Below are 6,000 nucleotides of genomic sequence, written 5' to 3'. Positions count from 1 at the left end.
TGTCAACGTGTCCTCTCCCTCCTGTACTCTCAGTCTCTCCTTTCCCTCCTTCCCCCTTCCCCTAACCCTTTCTCCCCAGAAAAGAGGAGCTCCTTCCTTCCATATCAGTCCTCCCCAGCACATCATGTCACATCAGGACTGAGCATTTCCTTATCACCTGACAGGTAAGGCAGCCCTGCCAGGGGGAAGTGATCCAAAAGCAGGCAATAGAGTCCATGTTGGAAACAGTCTCCCACACACACACACTCACCAGGCACCCCATAGGAAGATCAAGCTGCCCATCAGCCACATATGTGCAGGGGATCTAGGTCCAGACCATGCATGCTCCTTAGTTGATGTCTCAGTTCTCTAAGCCCCTAGGGGTCTAGGCTAGTTGTCTTCTTGTGGGGCTCCTGCTCCCTCCATGTCCTTCCCAACACTTCCACAGGACCTTCAGAGCTCTGCTCCATGCTTTGCTTCAAGTCCCATCATCTGTCTCCATCCACCACTGGCTGGAGCCTCCCAGATGACAGATGGGTCCTGTCTGCAGTGATATTAATGATAGCAGAGTATCATTGATAGTGTCAGGGGCTGGCTCTCTAACATTTAGGTTGAGCCAATTATTTGTTGGACACTCCTCAATCTTTGTTTCCTCTTTATCCCTGCACTTCTTGTAGGAAGGATAATTTTTGGATCAAAGGTTTTGTCGGGGGGCTGTTGTTCTCCTCCTTCTATTAGTTCTGTCTCCCTGGGATGAGGTCGTTTCAGTCCTCATGTTCCCCACTGTTAGGAGTGTCAGCTAGAGTGACAACTATGACCTCCAAGGAGCCTACCCTGTTGCAGGCCTCCAGCTTGACCAAGACGTGTACGCCCTCAGTTTCTCTTCTTGTTCCTAGCCCTCTCACCTCCCACCCCCATTCTCCCCACATCTAATCCCCACTCGTTTCCCTCCCCATTCCATTTCCTGCCCAGTTCCCTCTCTTCATTCACTTCTGACATCTATTCTATTTCCCCTTCTGAGTGGCATTCCAGCACCATTCCTTGGGCCCTCCCTGTTACTTAGCTTCTTTGGGATGGACTGTAATATGTTATCCTGTAATATAGGTCTATTATCCACTTATAAGTGAGTATCTACATGTGCATCTTTCTGGGTCTGGGTTACCTCACTTAAGGTGATCGTTTCTAGTTTCATCCATTTGCCTGAAAATTTCATTATTTCTTTGTTTTTAATAGCTGAGTAGTATTCCATTGTGTAAATATACCACAATTTCTGTATCCATTCTTTGGCTGAGGGATATCTAGGCTGTTTCCAGCTTCTAGCTATTATTAATAAAGCCATTATGAACATAGTGGAGCAAATATCCTTGTTGTATGATGGAGCTTCTTTTGGATATATGTCCAGGAATGGTATAGCTAGGTTTTGAGGTAGAACTATTCTCAATTTTCTGAGAAAGCACCAGATTGATTTCCAGAGATATTGTACAAGTTTGTTCTCCCAACAGCAATGAAGGAGTGTTCCCCTTTCACCACATCCTCCCTGGCATGTGTTGTCACTTGAGTTTTTTATCTTAGCCATTCTGACTGGTGGAGGTTGAAATCTTTTTCTAATTTAATTTTATTTATATATATATTTATTACAATTTATTTACTTTGTATCCCCACTGCATCCCCCTCCCTCATCTCCTCCCAGTCCCACCCACCCACCTTCTCCCCCTATGCCCTTTCCCCAGTCCCCTGATAGGAGAGGACCTTCTCTCCTTCTATCTGACCGTAGCTTATCAGGTCTCCTCAAGGCTGGCTGCATCATCTTCCTCTGTGGTCTGGCAAGGCTGCACCCCTCAGGGGGAGGTAATCAGACAGCCTACCACTGAGACTATGTCAGAGACAGCCCCTGCCCTCCTTCCTAGTGAACCCACGTGGAAATTGAGCAGCCAATGGGCTTCCATTGAACAGGGAGTCTAGGTCCTCTCCATGCGTGGTCCTTAGTTGGAGCATCGGTCTCTGCAGACTCCCTAGGCCCAGGTATTTTTGCTCTGTTGTTCTCCTTATGGAGTTCCTGTCCCCTCCAGGTCTTTCTATCCCCCCCTTCTCCCATAAGGATTCTGGCACTCTGCCAGAATCGGCTATGAACTCAGTATCTCCCTCCATACCCTGGTGGGTAAAGTCTTTCAGAGGTCCTCTGTGGAAGGTTCCTATCCTGTTCCTTGTCTTCTCCTATTTCTGATGTCTATCCTGTTTGCCCTTCTGAATGAGAATTAAGCATCTTCCCTAGGGTTCTCCTTGTTGTTTAGCTTCTTTAGAACTGTAGATTTTAGTATGTTGATCCTATATTATACGAATAATACCCACTTACAAGTGAGTATATATCATATGCATCTTTCTCCTTCTGGCATACCTCACTCATGATGATCTTTTCTAGTTCCCACCATTTGCCTGCAAATTTCATAATTTCCTTGTTTTTACTTGCTGAGTAGTATTCCATTGTGTAAATGTACCACAATTTATGTATCCATTCTCCACTGAGGGACCTCTAGGTTGTTTCCAGATTCTGGCTCTTACAAATAAAGCTGCTATGAACATGGTTGAGCAAATGTCCTTATTGAACACTGGGGCATCTTTTGGATATATGCCTAGGAGTGGTATAGCTGGATCTTGAAGTTGCACTATTCCTAATTTTCTGAGAAAGTGCCAGATTGATTTCCATATTGGTTGTACAAGTTTACATTCCCACCAGCAATGGAGGAGAGTTCCCCTTTCTCCACAGAAAGATGAAATCTTAGAATTATTTTGATTTGCATTTTTCTGATGGCTAAGGACATATTTCTTTAAGTGCATCTTTGCCATTTGAGAGTCCTCTGTTTAGTTCTATACTCCATTTTCAATTGGATTATTTGATTTGTTGATGTTTAATTTCTTAAGTTCTTTGTATATTTTAGATATTAGCCCTCTGTCTGATGTAGGATTGTTGAAGATCTTCTCCCAATCTGTAGGCTGCTGTTTTCTTCTACTGACAGTGTCCTTTGACTTACAGAAGCTTCTCAGTTTCATAAGATCTCATTTATTAATTGTTGGTCTCAGAGCCTGTGCCATTGGTGTTCTGTTCAGGAAGTTGTCTCCTATGCCAATGAGTTCCAGACTTTCCCCTACTTTGTCTTATAATAGGTTTAGAGTCTCTGGTTTTATGTCAAGGTCTCTGATCCACTTGGGCTTGAGTTTTGTACAGGGTGATAAATACAGGTCTATTTGCATTTTTCTACATGGAGACATCAAGTTATACCAGCACCATTTTGTGATGATACTTTCTTTTTTTCCATTTTATGATTTTGGCTTCTTTGTCGAAAATCAAGTGCCAATAGGAGTGTGGGTTTATTTCTGGAACTTCAGGTCCATTGATCAACTTGTCTCTACATATTATTTTTAAAGGTAGAAAAGCATTTAAAAGTACTAGCATTCTAATTCCAGAATCTGTTTTCCTAGAAATTGTAATGCCATTCCATGTATTAGGTGAGTGATATATTTACTTATTCTACAAGCTCAGCCCTCCAATTATTTAAGACAACTTAGTAGTTTATTCTGTCACTGACTGTAATTCAAGTTACTGTGTCCAAACCTGACTTCCCAAAAAACTATTACCTGGCCACTACACAGCATCTGATCAAGAGTGGCCCCAAGGACATGGAGACTGAAGTGGCTACTTCATAGCCAGGCAGGACTTCTAGTAGAGGGAAGAGGACACCAACCCACCCACAAAACTTTTGACCCCAAATTTACCCTGCCTACCAGAGGTGCAGGGATAAAGATGGAACAGAGATTGAGGGAATGGCCAACCAATGACTGGCCCAACCCCTTGAGAGAACCAACCCCTGACACTATTTTTACTTGTTTGTTTTTGTTTTTTCAGAGAGAGTTTCTCTCTGTGTAAGTGTGGCTGTCCTACAACTTGCTTTGTAGACCAGGCTGGCCTTGAACTCACAGAGATCCGCCTCCCTCTCCCTCCCAAGTGCTGGGCTTAAAGGCACGCACCCTTATATCCAGCTAACACCTGACTCTATTGATGATACTCTGCCATGCTTGCAGACAAGAGCCTAGCATCACTGTCCTCTGAGAGGCTGCAGCAGCAGATCAAAACAGGCCTAAGACCTACAGTCACACATTAGGCAGAACTCAGGGAGTCTTATGGAACAGCGGTGGGAAGGATTGAAGGATTATGAAGAAACAAGAACTCCAAAAGAATACCAACACAGTCAACTAATGTAGGTCCATAAGAACGCACAGACACTGAAGTACCAACCGGAGAACACGCAAAGGCCGCACTTAGGCACCCAGCATATATGAAACTCATGGGCAGCATGGTCTTCATGTGGGTCCCCTAGCAAGTGAAGTGGGGCTGTTTCTGACATGGACTCTGTGACCTGTCTTTAGGTCCCTTGCCCCTAGCTGAGCTGCCTTGTTTGGCCTCAGTGGAAATGGGTATGCGAGGCCTGATACAACTGGATGTGCCAGGGTGGGTTGGTACAGGCATGGGAATGGGGGGGGCTTTTCTGAGGAGAAGTGGGGGAAGAGGTAAGAAGGTAGGAGGCTGACAATGGGAGGTGAGGAGGGAGGGGACTCTGTTTAGGATGTAAAGTGAATAAATAAATCAATTTAATTAATTAAAAAATGAATGGCCCCCAATAGACTAACATTTAAATGCTTATGAAGTGGTATTAGGACATGTAAGTAGGTGTGGCTTTGTTAGAAGTGTGTCACTGGAGGTGGACTTTGAGGTTTCAGAAGCTTAAGCCACGCCCAGTAAATCATTCTTTCTTCCTGTTGCCTAGTGTTCCAGATATAGAAGTCTTGGCTCCCTCTCCAACACCCTGTCTGCCTAAATGCTACATGCTTCCCACCAATGATGATAATGGACTAAACGTTTGAACTGCAAGCCAGCTCCAATGAATTGTTTTTCTTTGTAAGTGTTGCCATCATCATACTGTCTCTTCACGGCAATAGAACTTTGACTAAGAAAACCTTATATTAAAATTCTTACTGTCTTTGAACTATAGTCACAATTAAAGTGTGCTAGCCAATGTTCTTGATATTTATATTAGATCCTTTTCACATACAGTTTATTCATCAATAATTATTAGAAGGGGCTGGAGAACTGGATCAGTTCCAGAAGTCCCAGCTGTCTAGTCTCAGAGGATTCAACAGCCTCTATTGACCTCCAAAGACACTGTACACACATGGTAAACAGACAAACACTCAGGCAAACACTCATATACATAAAATAATAATGAATAAAATATCAAAAAATAGTTTCTTAACATATTATCTTTACTGACCAACAGGTGATTACTGGTTCAACAAGTTAAACCATAGTAAAAAAGCTAAATTAAGAATAAAGTAATATCAATAAAAGTGACGTAACTAGGCTTGTATGGTTCTCCAGATGGCCTGCCTATAATAAATTAAAAAGCTGATAATAGCTCCATTTTCCTCAGTTTAATCTTCATATATTTTTTGTGTGTATATATATATACAATATACATATTATATATAATATACATATTACATACACATATAATTTGTGTGTGTATAATGATCAAACCCAAATCCAGGGTCTATGCCTGCTAGATATTACTTTCTACTGAGCTAAATTCCCCAGACTCCAACTCAGAATCCTTAACACAGAATTAAATAACTATTATTTCATTCCTTCCTTCCTTCCTTCATTCATTCATTCATTCAACAAATACCCATTTTGTACCATGTTCCAGAATTCAACATAAAACAATGTTGTTTAAAAGAATGAAAATCCCAACCGTTCTATTTTCACCAATAAAGACGTATGAGCCAGGTGCTGAGATGAAAACTGTTAGTTCAGAGAGGCAGAGAGAGCACCCAGCTGACCTTCCTTCTCAGCTCAGGTCTGGATGAAAAAAGAAAAAAAAAAGGCTCAAAGTCCCAAAAGCCAGGATGCTTAGGAGCTGAAGCCTAAGCTGAAGCTAGAGCTTGAGTTTAAAGCTCTTTCTTCTCCAG

Source organism: Meriones unguiculatus, chromosome 16 (assembly GCF_030254825.1).
Source record: "Meriones unguiculatus strain TT.TT164.6M chromosome 16, Bangor_MerUng_6.1, whole genome shotgun sequence".
In the NCBI taxonomy this organism is placed as follows: Eukaryota; Metazoa; Chordata; class Mammalia; order Rodentia; family Muridae; genus Meriones; species Meriones unguiculatus.
Note: the sequence above shows the minus strand (reverse complement) of the source record.